Below are 20,097 nucleotides of genomic sequence, written 5' to 3' on the forward strand. Positions count from 1 at the left end.
CGTGCTGTACACTGCCGTGTGCTCGGGGATTTCAATATTTTATACATTGTCGTTGGAGCAAGCGCAGTCGATGACGCGAGTGAATTTGGAGGTTTGATCATGCAAGGAAAGCAGTAGGGATAGTAGGGTAGTGGTTTGCTCATGCGTGAGTTTTTCCATGTATGCGTGAAACAGCGCTCGTACCACGTCATTCTTCCTTAACGTCCAGGCTATTTTGTCCTCGCTGTCGGCAAAGATGCAATTGCAGCAACTCGCTCAGCTATTTTCGGTTCTTCCTAGTCAGCTAACGCAAGAGTTTGAAAAATAAACGTCAATCACAGGGCCGTTTTCGTTTTGAGCAGCGAGCCCTAAAGTACTGAAAGTACTGCTATAGCTAATCACAAAACATTGTTTTGTTCCCATTTTTGCTATTTAGCCCCACTTAACTTCTAACAGGAAATCTCTTTTCAGGTGTGCGCTGTGGGACTACTTTCTGAATAAATGCCCTAAGCTTGTATTTATTTACGCGTAAACAGAAAGAAAGTGCGCATACGTTTGAACTTTATATTCGTTTTCTTCTGCCTCACACTCAATAGGTTTGATATATGGTCGAGCAAGTACAAGTACATTCGTACGCTTTGAGCAACAAGCCGGGACACAAGATAAGAAAGGGACGAACTATACTGGTCCGTTCATTTTGTTACCTTGTGTACAGTCCTGTCGCATAGTTGGCACGATTGTACTCGCACTCAAGTTTGACATTACGCTATCTACGCATGGCAATTATTTTTCTTATTCATTTCTATCCATGTTAATCAGTATTTTGTTTTTCGAGCGAGTTGCGTCATTCATAGCATCTTATCTCATAATGAAACCAGATGGAGATAACAGGAAGCAGATATTTCCAATCTCACGACTTGATTCTCTAGCTAAAACTATATTGTGGCATTTGGTCTGCTGTAGGCATGACAGAGGTCGACCGTGATGGCAATGAAATCAGGTAAGAAATCATAATTTTACAGTGGTTATCTCACCGGCAGACCCTGACAAACCATTCTAAATTAGTGCTCTCACACAGCAAGATTTGTGGTTTCAGTTCTCATACGAATGTAGTTAGGATTCACCTCTGTCCTCGAGATAAAACGATCATAAGTCCTTTTCTAAACCACCAAGAAAATACAGTTCACGGCGCATTCGATTCCAAAGATAAAACAAAAATAGCGGCATATGTAGCGAAGTCCTATCAAAGCACCCTTTTATAGCTCGCAAACAGCTGCGTTAAAAGTTTACCTCGTTTATATAGAACGCTCTCTTTCATCATTTTCAAAGGAAGGCGTTTGCAGCTAACTTGTAGCGAAATATCCACGAAAGAATAGGGCGTGACCCATATTTGTGAATGTATAAGTAACCAAACAAATCAAAAATGGACGTTCGCGTCTTCATCGCTGTTCATGCGCAATACCTAGTCAGCTTTATCGACAAAGGGAAAGAAAATAAACGCAAGGCCAAGCGATCAATGTACGTTGAGGGACGGATATCGGACGCCATAGTTATCCGATGAAGGGCAAGTAAACGTCTATTGTCACCTAAAACTTTATTGGGTTTTCGATGCTATTGCCTGCTCCTACAGACTTTTGAATGCGTACCATTTTGTCTTAAATTGCCATATGAATTATTGCTGAAACGTGATAATACCGCATGGTTTTGTTCCAGGTCCTAAAAATTCGGATATTTCCATCATTAGACCATTTCTTAAGGGGCTTTAAGTTGATTTTGGCATGAGATAACGACAGTTTAAGTAGTGTTTACGTTAACTGCGGAGTACTTCATTTCTAATGTTTCCCGTACACCACATATTTTCCTGCCACATCTATGTGCGCAGACCTGTGAAATACAAATATCGTCGCGGAGCACTGATTACAACAGCCATAGCATACAGAAGTGGGCTCCAGCTTGCCTTAAGTGAACCTGAACATAGTGCAGTCACCGTGGTACGCTTTCTACAATGGTAAAGAAAAGATTTGTGTGCCTAGTTCCACGACTGCTTTTTCCTCGTTTTATTTGCGTCTTGGCTGCTTTCTTTTTTTTTATCCAAGCAATGTTGCTAGGCAAGGTATCTCCCGCACCGCATTTCGCGGATTCGGTATGTTTCAATTACAAATTTTTATGCTTTGCTGATAACACAGAATTTTAGGTTTGTAAAGTTAGTCGGCAATCCTTTCACAAAAATTTTTTACTCTGCGCTCATTTGGCATCGCACGGCAAATGGATGCGCATATTGATGCGGGCACTGGTTGCCCACTACTGGCACAGATCATTCACGCGCGCAATCAGGAGGCTAAAGGGCCGTTTATAGTCCGACGTAACGTCAGCGCGCGCGCGCGCGCGCGCTCACTACGTCACGTCGGCGAAAACGACTCCTCTATACACCAGAACACCGTGAATTCAAAGGGCGCCGCCATATTGATGAGCGCCGGTCGCGCCATCTGTCCCAAGCGCCGCCAAGTAGCAGGCCTGGGCTGCCACGCCGGGAGATGCGACCCGGCGCGAAAGCGAAACTTGGGCTTTTTAGCTGGGCGGAAGGCGTCTTTCGCGTTTTTTCTAACCTGTCATTTTCGCTGTCTGGATTCAATCAAACTTCAAGACCTGATGCAAGTCCGCAATGGCCACACTGAGTGCTGTGCAGACTGCAGAAGCGAATATATCGGGTAGGTACGCTATTACGTTTGTACAAACCGCGCGCTATATGCTAGAACACGTGTGAGCTTTTTGGCACGTAACCTGTGAAGGAATTTACAGCACTGTGTTGGTGCCATATATTATTAAAGCACGCAGAACACTGTCATCTGAACTTTCAGTTTGGTCTTGTTTGTCATGGTCTCTACTGGGTTGGCCGCGTTTGGCAACCAACTGGCGAGGTCGTTTGACTGCCTGGTTAGCAGACGCCTGCCCTTCACCACCTGCACATTGAAAACAAAATAGATGTTATAGTAAGAAGGGCTGTAGTTCTTTCCCATGCCATCACTGTTGCGAAGATATAAAGTCCTCGCAAAATGAAATAGAAAATACACCAGGCCAATTGTATCGTGCAACCACTTAAGAGTACAACATTCAGAACACAAGCCTACAGCACTCGAACAAGCAGCATATGATGCTAAACCTGCACTCATTGGAAAATGAGGTACTACAGTAGTTATAATGTTCAACTACACGTGCAGTCAAAGCCCGTATAACAGGGCGAGCATGACAGTTGCAGGTGTTGTACAGTTGCACGAACCATGACAGGGCACATAAAATTACCATCCCTACTTAAAGCTGCATCATCAGGACCCCTTTGGTACTACAAGACAACAACCGCACCTGCATTCCAAGAAATTAGCCCCACCAACTGCAGCTACCTGGTACCAGACCTGTTTCGCTTGTGCGAGGCCATCGGATTGTTGGCGCTCCCTTAGAAAAGAAAACAGTAAAAAAAGAAGTAGTGAGAACGATCAAAATTTTGTTACAAAATACAAAAATAATTAAGCACCTTATTTCCCTCGCCATATGAACGGAAATATTTTGCGCTTTGCCCCGCATAACAGCCCGCACGCAGTTTAGAGCTCAGGAGGCTCAAATGAATTCGTTACGAATGACACCTGCAACACCAGCTCGTAAAGGTAGGTGCGCTGCAAGAACACCTTTGGCGACGAGTAGTCGTCGTTTACGTTTTTGTGGACGCGTGCTACGTGACGAGCAGACTTCGGTTTACTTTCATTAGCAATAACGCTCACCAGCAAGGCCTACAACTTGTCGTTCACGCTTAATGGTCATTCCGTGCACCAGCTGCAAGTATCGCTAACGGCAAACTCAACTGTTCCGCTTACCCGTCGGGAGCTCTGCCTGAATGAAAACACGAAAAGGCTTGCCTTTTTGTTATAGCCAAGGCGAAGCACCGGCGCGGGATTCTGATCTGTAGGCTTGTTGCCCAGAAAGTGCTCGGAGCAAACCTGCGTGTTACACGTATTACGTTTGTAGGGCGCAAAGTTGAACGTGGCACCAAAATATACACAGATCGAATACTCACTCGTGCATTTTCACTGGGTTGGTAGTTCTTCCTATTCTCTGCAGCTATCCAGCGGTGGCGCAGCTTGGCATTCTTCGTTGCGGATGGAAATCGGCGCAGGCTGAAAACACCGCACCGGCACGATTCCCTACGTGTGTTGTGCTCTTCGCAAACAGCGCTAAGCAACCTGCTCCTTTTCCGCTGGTTGTTTTGGCATCCAAACACGACGCAATGATGCCCAGATGACTTCTTCTACTTTGGATCCGTGTGAACGGGCACATTTCCGCACTTTGGAGCCCTAGAGCTGGCGCTTGCCATGTCTACTGGTCGCCGGCGAACACACTTTGGCGGCCCAGTACAAAATCGCGCCGCTCGACCGGGCAACCCGGGTGCGAGAGTATGCGTTCGGTTAGTCTGGGTGCGAGACTAGCGTGTTCTGGTCTATAGTCGGGCGCACCGGCGCAGCTAACGTAAGCGGCGGCTTCCAACGCGCCCCGACGGGCCTGGCGCCGATATGGCTCCTGAGCCATTCGCGCGTCGAAGTCGGCGGAACTTTCGCACCACAATGCATTGCGCGCGAAGAAAAAGGCGCCAACACAACTCCGCAGACGGCTTTTGCGGACGGCGCGCGACTTGGCGAACCTTCTGCGCATGCTCCGGAGATAGCAGCCTACGGCGCGCGCGTTGAAGTATAGAGGGGATGGCATCTCGGCTGGCGCAGCGCAATCGACGTAGCGTGACTGACCGCGAACGACGCTCGCCCGCGCGCCGATAACGTCGGACTATAAACGGGCCTTAAACGTCCCGAAACTGCAAAGCGGATTCGAAGGACGTCGTAACGAAGGGCTCCGAAGTAATTCTGACCACGCGAGGCTAAGAATGCATGCTATGCGAACATTTTTGCACTTGTCCTTCATCGGAATGCAGTCATGGCTGCGGGAAATGGAACCGCTCGCCTGGCACTCAGCAGCAGAAAGCCATATCCATTGCAGGCAAAAACAGGCAAATTTGTAGGACAACTTATGCACCTCCACGCTGACTGGAATTTCGAAGCCTGCGAACCGTGAACGAGGCGCGAACAATGCAACAAAGAAAACCAGTTCTCGTTCCAAATTGACAGCCAAAGTCCCTTCACTGCGTGCGTACTGCAGAAGGAAGTGTACGTTGCTTGTTGAATGCGTTCACCACGGTTTACCTAGTTCCTGCAGAGACCGAATTCTTTTATATGTCTTCGCACTGTCTCTATGATGCCGAAAGGGATGGTGCTTCCTAGGTACTTACAGGGTTAAAATGTACCTGTCATGGATCTACCTTCAGTACCGTTTGCTGGTGGGTCGGTTCCTGATGCATTATTTGTGGCAGTGTTACGGCACAGCTATTTTCCTCAGGTTCCTTAGATCATCAGCCCACTCAGCAACCTCAGCAATTGTTTAGAAACGCTATCTGCCGGTAAACTAAGCGTCAACGTAGCGACGTAGAAATATCCTGCGAAATACCCGAGAAAATCAATGTTCCCACGTGCGAATAAGTCGACTCTAAAATTAAGAAGCCGTGCACTCGTGTCACGCATGGGAATTCTTCACGCATCTGACCTTGCTATTATAACACCTACTCTACCTTCATCAAGTAACAATGAACCAGCGAATAAAATTGTGATTACCATGCGCATAAAAAGAGAGCACTATTATCTTTTAAAAATGCGAAAAAACAGAAAGTAAGAAAGTACAGTTCTAGGTCAGTGGCTTCAAGGGCCCCCACTTCTGCACTTCTAGTATGTTCTCGTATGGCTGGAACATTAACTTCCAGATTTCTAAAACGTCTTGACCGTTTTTTCGTTAACGAGCCCCTGAAACGGCTCGGACAAATTTTGTAGACGCGTTGGGTACAGCTAAAGTTCGCACCACAATTTGTGTGAAACGTCTTATATTTCGAGAGCTACGGACGATTACAAGCTACCCTGCTCCGCAGTCATGCATTTTCTCCTCGACTCGTTCGCCGAGTGATCGGAGTGAAGCTCCGCCTTCACTGGCTCTGCGTCATGATGGCATGTCATGTCGTCGACTTCCGGTTCTCTAGGAGCGAGCGAGAGAAGCCTCTCCAAACTCTCCGCCAGCTGCTTGGCAGTCGACCCCAAGCGAGAGCTATCGAAGCAGCGTGCTCTGCGAGCACTCTGTCGAATCGCCGAACGTGTCTGGTATTCCGGTAACCACAGGCAAGCTGGGCATTTCGGCAGATGGCTCGAGACATAAACTCAAGCTGATGAAGGTACTTTAGCGTAGACGTACGTGAGCGGTCTGATCGGTCTGCACGGTCCAGCCACTTGTTGGCGCAGCGCTTAATCAGCCAAGCAAAGCGCTAATATTGCTCTAACCAAGTGTAAAACGTTTTAAACGTTTGCAAAACGTGTTGATAATTACACTGCTGCGGAAAATTTACATCAGCAGCAAAGAAGAATACATTTGCTTACTGGTACTGTGTATGGTCGAGCTCTGTGCCACCAGGTGGCTGCACCGTGCAGGCCATTCACATTTGCGCTTCTGCTCATCCCCTTAAACGGCAGAGTAAAGCGGCCAGACCCTGTCCCCTTGCGCTTGCGTTTGCCCTAATACCGGACTCGCGAAACGCTATTGCGTTAGTGATCTTGCGGTGTAAAGTGACGGCCGCAAACGCGCAAATCCTGGCGCCGATCGGATAGCGGCAGTCCGATGCGCAGCAGCCAGTTCGCTCGTCCGCTGCCTTGCAAAGTGACACGATGTCCCAGCTAGACATATTGCCAGTCGCTACGTTTGCAGTCCACAACGCAACAAAGTCGAATCATAGTGGTCGCGAAAACACTGAGACCGACTCTGACCGCGGAGCTCTGCTCAAAATGGAGTTCGTCGTAACACAAGCAGACGACGCTTGCTGTGTGCCGGAAGTGCTTAAGTGTAGTGAGAAATGTTCTTGTGCATTCTCTTTCTGTTACTTTCTTTTTATAGAAACAAATTAGTTAGCATTCCAGCTATTACGAACATTATTTGTTCGCCATAAAGGTGGAAAACTATTGATGATACGTCCTGGGCAGCCAATCGAATAGCTCGCCCTAATGACGTCATATGGGTGATTTACGTCATTGGGTAGGGGCGGCTGAAGATTCTGCCGAGCAGTGTGCTGCAATCGGCAGCGATGTACATTTTTAAATCTTTGTAATAAATTACACGCTTCACGTGGAGCACTTAGATGCGTCTATTAATGATCAGAAGGACCTACTCTAACGACTGAGTCCGTTTGAACGAAATCGTCAAAATCGTTTCAGGGTCCCTTTAAGGTTGTGTTCTACGCTCGAAAGGGCAATGGTCAGCATAATAGGGATACTACCGATGATGGTCGCTGTATACTGGGCGCTGCCTTGCTCAGCTGAAAACGCCACCGCAGAGGCTCCGTTGAAGGACTTGAACCTCAAGGACAACAAAACTATAATGATAGCGCAACAAGCTATGGACTTTGTCAACAACCGAGGCTTTCAGTACCAATACGTCTTGGAAGTGCGGAGCGCTAAGTTCTCGGTGAGCTTTTGCCTTCTCTATTTTATTCCGCCTCGCAGATTTATTGCGAGCAGTCTGTTTATTTATTCGAAACATCATTAAAGCCAGGTGAGAATGCGTACCGGAAAGAGAAATTATACTTTTTTAATTAACGATTACCGCTTCTTGTAAAGCAAGATAGCCCAGGAGTGAGTACATATAACGTTCCAGTCCAGACAAACGCACTATTGTAGATAAAAATTTCAGGAAACATATCACTGACAGAACACAAACAATTCACTATAAAGAAATATGTACTAGATCACAGATAATAAGAAGAAATAATATCACAGCTTGAGGGGTCTAAGGTGAGAGTGCGCCATATATGCATGATGTCGTGACAAACTTGTGCATACGCATTTCACGCAATTACCCATCAACATTCCATATCTAAATTGTCAGTTATGGGCGGGGGGGGGGGGGGGATAGGGGAGGTGAAGGTTGTTAAGGATAGCATCTAAGGCCCAAACAATGAAACGTTCCTTTCCTTCGAGCGCTTCCTAACCTTACGTGAGGCCCCCTTACAGCGAAGGACCGATGGAGGAAGCAAGCATACTCTGAAAGCTCCCTTCACCCGTCCTCACGTAAGGAGCGGTTGCCGCCATGCCTGGGTTCGAGATTATCTCTTAAAAGCTTTAGGCGAACACCAGAACACCCCTATTCAATAAAAAAAGGTTGTATCGTCGCACAATCTCTAAGTTGATGAGCTAATATAGAGAAGCGTGGACGCTATTTTTTAGTTTTGTTTACTAAATCTAAAGAAGCAGCGCATTACAGTGCGAAACTTGATTTGCTCCAGCAACGCTGGCACGCCGGCGTCGTGCAACGCCTAGCAACGCTTCCATGCCGCACGCGTGACTGAAACGAACGTGCCTGGCAAAAGGTACCGTGCTCGCGCTTCTCCGAAGGTGGGCGACAGCGCGCACGCGCAAGCAAACGTCACGTGGTTAAGCAGTGAGGCGAAGTGCTCGTTCAGGGCCAGGAGCGGCGTAAGGACGCATGAAGGTAGCTTGGCCCAAACAATAAAACGTTCCTTTTAGGGGTGTGCGAATATTGAAATTTTCGATTACGAATCGAATACGAATAAGGCGAAGAACTCTCTTCGAATATCGAATCGAATATCGAATACATGTGTAGTATTAAAAAATTGCAAGAGAGGTAACAATAGCTTTATTACCCTTTTAAAAATAACATTGCATTTTACAAGGTTGCTTCAAATTAAAGAGGTACTCAATTATAGATAATGGACTCAGGTAATGCCCTCAGTCAGGTAAAACGCTTGTTACAGATTGTCGTGAAGGAAAATTAACTGCTCAATATGGCCAGAAAGTAAACGCTCTCTATGCACTGTCACATTTCTACCGGTAGAAAAGACTTTCACTAGGAACTGAAGTGGCAGGGATCGCCAAGTACTTCCGGGCGAGTGCACTTAAAAGCGGGTACCTGAAGCGGCCAATGGACTGCCACCACTCACAAGAATTCATGCCCCTTTCCAGAAGAGGCTTTTGCGCGTAGTCTGTAACTTCCCTCTCAGGGGCAGATGCCAAATGTGTCTTCTCTTTGTTCATCACTAGATCGTCAAAAGCATTCCATACACTCGATGCCACCAGTGGACACGAAGTCGACGCTGGCACGGCGGTGTCCCCACGGTGTTCCACGACGGCTTCCTGGAGCTTCCTTGTCACAAGGCTTTCAGCCAGATCATCTGACCAGATGCCTGATGAACTGTGGCCATAAAGCGCGGATCAAGAAACATGCCTAGGCTGGCCACTTCATCAAATTTCCACTCCGCACAAAGAGCCTTGATACATTTTGAATCAATGTTAGCAAACCCTGAGTTGCCTTTGCAACCTTCAAGGCAATGGGGCATTCCAAAAATAATTGGAATTATAAAGCTTGGTGAAAAAGAAACCGAAACTGATCATGTCTCAAATGCCTGAAGCAGATAGACTGAATCAGAGCATACAGATAATGGCAACTCAGGGTTGCAAAGGCAACCCTGAGTTGCCTTTGCAACCTTCAAGGCAATGGAGCATTCCAAAATAATTGGAATTATAAAGCTTGGTGAAAAAGAAACTGAAACTGATCATGTCTCAAATGCCTGAAGCAGATAGACTGAAACAGAGCATACAGATAATGAGCGGATCATGCGAAGTTCTCAGTTAATAAACATGTTCTTAGGAGAATGCGGAGCAAGCATACAATTGGTTAATTGCTCAATTATTCGCAGTCTATCCGAATATTCGCCGTTTCCACCGTTATTCGGCCGTCCTCGGATATTCGTGAATTTCCGAACATGCATTTCTCGAATCGAATACGCTTCGAATATGGAAAATATTCGATTCGTATTCGAAATTCCGAATATTCGCACACCCCTAGTTCCTTTCCTTCGAGCGCTTCCTAACCTTACGTGAGGCCTCCTTACAGCGAAGGACCGATGGAGGAAGCAAGCGTACTCTGAAAGCTCCCTTCACCCGTCCTCACCTAAGGAGCGGTTGCCGCGTGCCTGGGTTCGAGATTATCTCTTCAAATCTTTCCGCGAACACCATTATTCTATTAAAAAATGTTGTATCGTCGCACAATCTTTAAATTGAATAGCTAATATAGAGAAGCGTGGACGCTTTCTTCTAGTTTCGTTTACTAAAGTTTAAAAAAAGTTGCGCATTACAGTGCAAAACTTGATGTGCTCCAGCAACGCTGGCACGCCGGCGTCTTGCAACGCCTAGCAACGCCTAGCAATGCTTGCATGCCGCACGCGTGACTGAAACGAACATGCCTGGCAAGACGTACCGTGCTCGCACTTCTCCGCAGGTGGGCGACAGTGCGCATGCGCAAGCGAATGCCACGTGGTTAAGCAGTGAGGTGAAGCGCTCGTTCAGGGCCAGGAGAGGCGTAAGGACGCATGAAGGTAGCTTTGGAGCTACCTTATGCTGAGGAACCACCAAGGAAGCCTTCACCGAGGGCCCCTCAGTAAGGAAGCTTTCAGAGTGACATAAGGTAGCCTCACCCCAATGAAGGCTTCCTTAGTGAGGTAAGGAAGATTTCATTGTTTGGCTTCTTATGCTGAGGAAGTACCAAGGAAGAACCAAGGAAGCCTTCACCGAGGGCGCCTCAGTAAGGAACCTTTCAGAGTGACATAAGGTAGCCTCACTGCAATGAAGGCTTCCTTACTGAGGTAAGGAAGATTTCATTGGCCCTAAGAGTCTAGTGAAGATCTTAGCGAAAAAGTCTTTAGGAAATGATGGCAGCGGATGAGTCCCGTGCAATAAATTTGTGCATGTATATGAAATGTCACAGCCACTGTATGTTGTCACGTGGAGTGACGTATGAAGGACACAGTAGCAATACTGTGAAAGACAAAACTAATTTTTATTGGGCGAACTGTGCCCTCAAAACAAGCTACACTTAAAGAATGGCGACAACGGCGAACACAGTCGGTGACCGTAAAAATCTGATCAGCGGGTCTAGCGCGTCGGCTTTTGTAGATCAGTCGTCGAAGGTTCCAGAGTAACCGCTGGGACCCGCGTGCCTTCCACAAAGTTCTACACCATTCGCGTCGGGCATACATGCAATCAGAGAACACAAGGTTCGGCGATAACAGACAGCGGATAGCAGCATCGATAACATTCTAGAAACGTCCGATACATGTAGACGCGTCCTGCGCTGAGCGGTAACACTTCTTAGACGTTAAAAGCGCTCACAGGTAAAAGATGAACGAGTTAACGTATCAATATGTGTTTCTTCGACATTCTGTGTTCAAGGCATCATTGCCGACAAAAAAAAACGTACATTTCAAATAAAACGCTATCTAATATGTGCTGAACCATTTCATCCAATCGTTTTAGCCAAGGTCACTTCATGATGGCTTTTAGCGTGGTGGGATTCCTTACGCCGTGCTCCGTTTTGAAAGGGGAACCTAACGAAAGATGGTTTATGCCCAAATTTCGAACTTGCGGACACATGATTCATCTCAGCCTTTTTGCTGGTTGGCAGAACCATAACGAAACACGAAAAATTGTATGCCTAATTAATATATCTAAGAGAATGCAAGAGCATTTCAGTGACACACTGCATTATGTCATAATTCATCTATGTTTATTTATTTATCGCGAACATATCTGCGACCTGTAGTGCGACTAGGGCTCCGTACATGATTCACTCCCGATTACAGGGAGCTTAGCGGGCGGTGTATGCAAAAGTGAGTTACCTGTCTGCCTTCTCGATTTCAAATTTTGCGTGTATCTTGCGAATACATCATCAGTTGTGGCGCTACTCCCTGATGTGGATAAAATAGTTAAGCTATAATTTATATTTAGAAACAAGACATTTTGCCGATTGGGATGCCTATAACGTGACACGTTGAAACTATTTCCTAAAGACTGAGGCTGACGTTTCAACTCAACTTCATTTATTTTTGCGGGCACATAAGATGTTGTGGAGACGCACCGCCTGTCTCTGGGTTAGTAGGAATATGCACAAATATATATTCTAATCTAAATACTGCTGAGAAATTACTGCTGACGTCGGCCCACACTAACCAACCACTCCGATTTCGCAGGAAGAAGGAGATAAGCATTACTACATCCTGACGTACACGACAGCTCAAGCGTACTGCACTACGTCCGCCCCATACGTAAGGGAAAAATGCAAGCCTCTGGATAAACTGGTATGCGAAATTGGTAAACGTGTAATTCGCGGTTCATTTGCCTTTCCTGAGCGGACGCCAAAGGCGGGAACTGAAACAGATATTTGCGAAACTCCATGTATGCGGCAGTAGCCACTGTTTCGTAACTCTTGATCTAGTTCTGCGTAGGTTCTACTGAGAAAGTGGAACATGTTTGAAAAAATGTTCCAGATACTAAGTAGAACCTACGCGTAACGAATTTGGTCGAAGTATGACACTTCCTTCGGTGGAGATTATTGTGTATGTTGCTGTGTAGATTAATGCTAAAGAGATTAATAGCGATGCATATATGCATCGCTGTTAATGTCTTTCTGCATAGGCACCACTGCGCAAATCTGACATATTTAGCAAGTTTTTGCGTTTGCTACATGTGTGGCTCCACCTGAACTAACATACGTTGCTACGAACTCTGTGCCAGACGGTAGGCGAAGAAAGAAAAGTCGCACTTTCGCCCGAAAGGAGAAGGAATGGTAGCGATTGCAAAGTGTTAGGCAATTGCACTAAGGAGTGTTTATGAATTATCAGCCGCGTAAATTGCAGTCAACCATCGCCTACTAAATAAACAAGCACGATGTCGCGTGCGCAGAGCACAAACACGAAGCCATCTCACTCGACGATCGCGAACGTTTGTTTTCACAGCGCTGGCGAGATAAGAAGCGCCAGCAGCGCGGGAACGAATGCTTCCTGCTGCCGCTTGCTTCATCGCATCCCCGAAACTTAAACTGCGCGGCTATGGGCGCGCGACAAGACAGCGCTCGTGAAGCCAGCAGTTATCCAAGGCTCGCCTCTGGCCAGCGCACCAGCCGCAGGTGATCTTCGACACATTGGTGCGTGGGCCACCTGTGTGCCAACCCGCGCGGGATGGCCATGTGCAGCCAGGGCCGAACTCCTGCCCCTCAGCCGAACCAGAGGAGAGAAGCCAGCTGGCCGGGCCTACCGCTCGATCGCGTGTCCTCCAACATTGAGCGCGCACATTGAACCACCATCGTTCTCCGGCAACGCTCACCTGAATGCCCTCGCACCTGCAGCATATGCGGCGCACGGCCCAGTCATTCTTATCACACCTGAACTTTGAACGTAAAACCGCGGCCACGGCGTAAATTCGGCTGCAGTGTCCGCAAAATTGCTAGCGCTAAGCCAGAATACAGTGTGCGCAAATTTTATGTTTCGAAAACAAGAAAATGAAGGCGATCGATCAACTAATCAAACAAGCGCAGACTATTAGGGAATCACTGGCCTAAAACAGACCTTTTGGCGAAATCTGCTGTCACTACAAGGCTCCAATTTCTGCAATACTGCGGGTGACGTAGATGAAATCTGACATCATTAAAGAGCGAAAAAACAGACACAGAACAAAGAAAGCATTACGTTTTGGGCGAGTTGGTTGTACATCGTTCGACGTCCTGTCTTTGTGCGCGCAAAACTCTAAAAAGAACAAAAAAGCACTAGACACGTTCAAGTGCTACTGTCAACTCTTTAATCTTGCAGATGCGCTTTGTATGTCCTAAAGATAGACACCCGCTGTCAAAGTAAAAACAGTTCAATCGGAATAAGACCATTCCATACGGAACAGGCATAGCTTTTTGAGCGATACGCTGTTGTAACCATGCGAGCAACAAACAAGTCGATGCTGGGTGGTGAGCTTCAACACACAAAAGACGGGCCCGATGTAGAACAAATATGACATAAGTAGGCTTTGCGAACGTTTGGTTGGTTTATATGTGACGTGAATAAAGAGCGGAAACAAACATACACGGCACTTAAGAAAAGGGTAGACACGGGTGTCCTGGCCGTATATAGTTTTCAAGATAAGGCCCGCGTGGCCGCATACGCCGCCGCCGCCGGATTAGAACGCCCTCTTCCCCCTACTGCCTCGCTCGCAATGGAAAACACGCGCCTTGCTCAACCACCCCCCCCCCCTCCCGTTCCTTCCTGGCGAGCACAAGATTTAGCCACCAACCTTCTAGCCTTACCTTTGCGCGCTTTCACTCGCGCATACAGCATAAGGCACACAGTCGCGATGTTATGGCACTTGGACTTCATACGAGACATCACCGCGATGGCGACGCCGACGTTGACGGTGGAAATGCACCGGGACTGTCCATATAATTGCTATCGCAATAAAAAAGAAAACTTTATTTGTCCCCTTTTTATTCTACTGCGTGGAGCAATACATGCAGGCCAATGGTGCGCCACGGTTGAACCTGGTTCAGGCGTTAAGTGAGCAACCTTGCCACGGTCATTACAGGTTCTGAGCCACAGTTACAAATACGACAGTCACATTTGTGACAGTCGCTAATACGACAACTCCGTAACATTGCGCGCAAGTGCATATCACAGTTCCGTAAACGGCATCTGCTAAAGCATCCAAAAATGAAGATATACGAGAGTGTGCAGCTTAAGCAAAATTATTACATTGATGGCGATTTCTTCGCAAAAGTTCTACCCACAAATTACTCGTGCACTTCAAAAGGGCACGTGAATTCTTTTTGTTTCAATTTAAATGCATCAGTAGGTACAGTTTACAGATATGCCTTGTCACTTTCTTTTTTTATATATTTTCTGCATAACTCTTCATCCTTCGTACTTCATTTTGACAGTTGCCAACAATTCTGGTAGAAAAACCGATATCCTAAACGAAAACTGTAGTTCCTACAGTCAGTAGACCATACCTTACTTCATTAAAAGCAGAAGCAGTCATCAGAAGTGCTGTGCAGTGCATTCCAGAAAAAAAATGGTCTCTCAGTTCCATTGTGCTTAGATAGAAGTTCCTGAGGTAACACTTCCTCTTAGAAAGTCTCCGTCCAGCCGTCCTAGCCTATTTTCTTTGGCAAACATGCATACGCGTAGTGGTACATTTGTGTAGTCCATTTGTCATTGCAGAAGTATCTAGTTGCACCTTCTGTAACACATAATCACTCACACGAGTACGTTTTCTGTTTTCCTTTTCTTTGAAGGCCAGTGACGAGTGCACTGCTTATATGTTAATGGTACCCAAAGAAGAATTCGTGCAGGTGACAAAAATGGAATGCCACGAAATAGAGCCACACGACAGTCATATTAGAATAAAAGATGAATAGCCATTCCTTCCGGCTTTGGTTTTTTTTTTCCTTTCAATAATGTAACGCGTTCTCTGGCTTCAGCCCTGAATATATTCTGAAGGAACCGCAGCAGTTTATCATTAACGGCGTTGATGCAGTAGGACGCAGCGAAGGCTGATAGTTCAAATATTTCCTGAAGTTGTGGCTGTACGTTAAGTGTAACAGCGCCATTTCCAAACAAGCAATATGTACAAGAATATGGAATGCGTATTATCACACAGCATTTATCTCATACTTGCTCTCCAAGATGAAAAAGTGTTCGAGACATCTTGCACAAGAATGCTTCAGCAAACTGAGAAGGAATAAAACAAACACGTAAAATCATACAAGATGCAGACTTGGACAGGTATATGGCTGAAAAATGCAGCCTGCGCATTCGAATGCCACCTGTGTCGCGCCTTCTAATGAATAAAATTGGGGAATTTATCGCAGAATTAGATACTTCGTACAATTCTGGGAGCGCCTAAGAAGGCTAAACGAAATTTCTACTTTGTTCCGTGCGACTCGCTTTGCACGTGTCGGGCACAGAAAATGTCTTGTGACGTGCACAACGAATGCGGTTTACCAAATTCCCCTGTCTTGCGGCATTAAATATGTTGGACAAACGGGCAGGTGCCTAAACAATCGTTTAAGAGAGCACTGTAACAACTTCCATAACTATAACAGTGTTCAAGGCCCCTTGGGTGTCTATTGCCGGGACTGTGGCTGCGTGCCCCTCTTGGAAGTTACAGAAGCTTTAGCGAGACACAGCTCACCCAGGAAATTATAGAAGCTGATTTCATCAGAAAACTGGGTAGTGTGCGCTAGTGCCCCCTCTATCGCGCTGAACCCTAGTGAAGTCACGTATCTCAACAGATAGAAATCGTTATGTTCATTTTTTTTCAAGTAACCATGTTCTTAGTACAGTGACTTGCTGCTAGAACACCCTTTGGGACTGCCTTTCATTTTCTGCGCATGCCCCCTCTTGTCTATATACACACGATGTGGCAACGCAATAAAATATTGTTGGAAGTCAGCGCTGTGTATGTCGTCTCTTGCAGTCCTTGTCCTTCGCGCGGTACGTCTTTTTTTATCATGAATTACCAACTAGCCCAAGCAACCACCCTAGTTTATTTCTAGGCGTTTTAAACAGTAAATAACTGTCGAATTTCGTTTCTTGGTGATTGATTATGGTATAAAGCATGTGAACACGGTGCAACTTACAGCTTTCCTCCAGTGTTGCGTGGCCAGACCATGACTGGAGATCAAAAATGGATACTTGTTTTTCATAGGCATAATAAATGAACTTGTGCTATTTTCTGTACGTTCTCCAACTCATCTAATCCGTGTTTGGGGGAAGTTCCCAAACGAGATCGCCATACCTAAAGACGTGCCAGCAATGTATAGCCAACTAGTCAAGTTTTACTCGTGCAGTGCTTCGGACGATGTCGAAGTAAGCAGAGTGTTTTAGATGCTAACGAAAGTATGTATTAATGTGCGCACTTCATCTCAAATAATGAGCCAGTAAATTCCCAGATATTAGGACGCGGGGACACTCTTGATATCGACTTTGGTACTTCTTTATGAACGTGGTAGCGGTGACAAAAAGCGCACGAGATGCTAATAGAGCTCTTGTTAGCAGTGCCGTAGGATACCTGAAATAGGTTATTATTAGGTTTTACAAGTCACACTACCTGCGTTCCTGGCTAATAGTGCGTCAATCCACGTACTGTGCACAGTTTCTTTGCGAGCATTTGCTTGCAAGGTTCAAGTTGAAGAAGTCCTTCATTACCATTGTGAGCCATTTATAATCTGACTTTCAAATATCAACATTGAAGTCCCCTGCGATGCCAGTCAAAGGCAATCTCAACGGCGTGTCGGCAACACGACCCAAAATATGTCCATTTCTCTGAAGCCTAACGGTGGCGCCATCTGTCACTGCGCGGCATGTTTTAACGCGTTTCGCCGTAAGGGTGACAGATGGCGCCACCTCTCGCTGTAGTGAGAGAGAGAGAGAGAGAGAGAGTGCTCTTTGTTAGAAAGACAGAGAATTTTGCCGGCGCGTATATAACCGCTGGCATGCTACTCTGTATAGGGATGGGGAATGGGATTAAAGGATTCCAGGGGAGAGCGGGAGAATAAGAGAATAAAAATAAATATGAAATGAAATGTCCAAGTGGACCTGATACTAATATTTACAGGTGACATGGCGGGTAAATTTAGGCATCTCGAGCTCCCTATGTGTCACCGTAGGCTAGGCCTTCTTAGCTCTAAGAAGTCTTCCAAGCCAACACCCTAAGTTTGCTGCCTATGTGAGCTAAAGCGCGGTGTATATCTACAACGCAGTTCACTTTTGATGAAAGCGGCAAACGAGTTAAAAACGTACACGTGTTTGGTCTGAAGCGGGCGAGCCAGCTATCTCCCCATGTCAGGCGATAATGTAAATTGCGTTGTACCCCTACAATGGAAGTCTGTAGGAGACCTAGACGAAAACCGATTGTGCGGCAAAAAAAAGAAGGGTTAACTTGTTTCAAGGTCAATATTTAAGTTACAGAGGACCCGTCCGGATGCGTAAATGCGGATCACTCCGTGATGCACATTTAGTTGACATGGGCTCGTAGACGTTGTAAAGACGTTGTAATAATAGTAGGCACTACAATAAGCATAACTGCTAATCTAGCCCATTTATTTACGACCGACTTATGTTACGTTGATCATCGGCCATAAAATCCTTCAGTACTGTGAAGAGCATACCACACGTACATTTTCCCCGCCATAGCGCCTATTGCTTAAATAGTGGCAGCGAAGCTATTAAGGGGACTTCCACGACTATTCATGGTCAAGGCCAACTGGGTGCTGCGGTCTGCTCTGCATCAAATGTCCACCGACAAAGGGCCAGCAACGCTTCGTCAGGACCACAAATTTCCTTTTTAACGTGATATGAAGAGTTATGGAACAAAACTTCCAAAAATTTCACAGACGATGACGGTACTCCGTAATGCGAAATTTGAGTGCAGCTCTGCACTATTTGTTTATTTATACGGTGTACCTACATCACCTCCTTTTCTACTAAGCTTTCCTTCCCGCGCTTTCGCCATACCTTCCTCCGCTTTGCGCCTCATGGTTCCGCTGCGCACACCTTGCCGCTTTCCTCCTCGCATCTTCCATCCCCCGCTGCGCTTCGCGTCCGCTTTCATCTTTCGCTGTGTTCATTCGCTCGGTTACGCCGCCGCCGCCGCCGACGCTCACTGCAGGCACGGGCATCTAAGAGCTGCGCACTAAAATAAACTTAAAAAGTTCGCTTGCGTATATCTCGTTATGATGCACAGCTTCCTTGATCGTTTACCTTTATTAACAACTGATCGGTAATTTTTTGTTTCGGACGTCGCCATTAACATCCTTCACCTTGGAGATTTGCAAGGACGGGACCAAATCGACAAAATTTTGCGGGTATTGCGTAAGAGCCTTTTAGTTAAGATCAATGTTAGTTTGGGCGGCATATCAAGGCCCTCGGCGTTCGCGTTCCCCCCCCGAGACCACCATCCCGCCGGCGTCTCATCGGCATTGTTTTCGGCGTCAGCGGGCCAGCCGGGGATCCCGCCTGCTGAATGTACAAGGCCTCAGCCCATCATCGCCTGTCCTTTCGGGATGCAGGGGAACAGCATCGAGACCTCTCCCGTTCACGCAACCACCTCCCCCTCCTCCTCTTCCAAGGAGCAAAGGCGTTTTCTGTCTTTCTTTTATGATTTTAAATGGGTGACGCAGGCATTTCTGCAAACCTCGCATATATTGCAGCATATACAAAAAAAGGTCCAGTGAAGAGCTTGCAAATTCTTAGTTACATTTCGAACAGAGGCAAAGCAGACCGCTAGGTTTTCTGAAGGATGTCAGAACTCTCTCATACAGCTTCGATGTGTTTGCTCTATATTGGAATGTGTGTTTTACCTTTCCCCGGTGACCGCATTCACCGGCTAACAAATGTTAAACGTTATCGCACGTGGTTTAGAAGTTAGGCGAATATTATCGTTGACTCTATCGGTTACGCAACTCCTCGCCGAACCTTATATAATCAGATTGCATACGCGACACGAATTGCGTAGTAATTTCGGGAAACCACGCGGGCGCCAGTGATTACACTAGAACATTCGACGAGTGATATATATACAAGCTGACGCACTTGGCCCGTTGATGAGATCTCGACAACCACCGACTGTGTTCGCTGCTATCGTTGTGTTTCGAGGGTCACTTCCACTTGTGGGCACAGGTTCTCGCAATTAAAGGTTAGTTTCGCCATTCGAAGTTTTGCTGCTGCGTTCTTGACGGCCGACAATATCAGCTGCTCGGATCGGCATACATAACCAAAGGTTACTTTTTCTCGCTTATGCCTCGCGTCATCACGGTTAACTAGTTTAGCTTGGCTTTGCAAGCGATATGCCGTTTTATGTGAAGTCTGTAAAAGCAGCGGAAAGTGTGCTACTCAAGAGGTGGCCGCATTCAATAGGCTAATGAGCAACTGATGAAAAGATGCACTCAATAGCATCAGCGGCTTTATTCTCTCAAAGATGTGGAAAAAGACATGATAATTGGCAAGCGCACACATTATTCCTTGTGTGCATACTGCGATGTGTTCATTTGTATGTTTTCCACGCATGTGGCCGCTTGTAGGCCAACGTTATACTGTTATTTAAATAAATTCTGGGAGTTTATGTGCGAGAATACCAATCTGATTATAAGGCATGTCGTATA

The 20,097-nt window shown here is 46.4% G+C and overlaps 2 long non-coding RNA genes across 2 annotated transcripts; one reads left to right on the top strand and one right to left on the bottom strand.

The window, feature by feature from the left end:
* The first annotated feature begins 1,403 nt into the window (after positions 1 to 1,403).
* Positions 1,404 to 15,357, top strand: LOC135898967 (uncharacterized). The gene is made up of 4 exons (XR_010563463.2): positions 1,404 to 1,543; positions 7,320 to 7,569; positions 12,146 to 12,253; positions 15,229 to 15,357. It is a non-coding gene; the product is annotated as an uncharacterized lncRNA (long non-coding RNA).
* Positions 2,727 to 4,498, bottom strand: LOC139047519 (uncharacterized). Its single transcript, XR_011507192.1, has 3 exons — positions 4,046 to 4,498; positions 3,888 to 3,968; positions 2,727 to 2,939 (listed from the first exon to the last, which is right to left on the bottom strand). It is a non-coding gene; the product is annotated as an uncharacterized lncRNA (long non-coding RNA).
* Positions 15,358 to 20,097: the final 4,740 nt, after the last annotated feature.

This window comes from Dermacentor albipictus, chromosome 7 (genome assembly GCF_038994185.2).
Source record: "Dermacentor albipictus isolate Rhodes 1998 colony chromosome 7, USDA_Dalb.pri_finalv2, whole genome shotgun sequence".
In the NCBI taxonomy this organism is placed as follows: Eukaryota; Metazoa; Arthropoda; class Arachnida; order Ixodida; family Ixodidae; genus Dermacentor; species Dermacentor albipictus.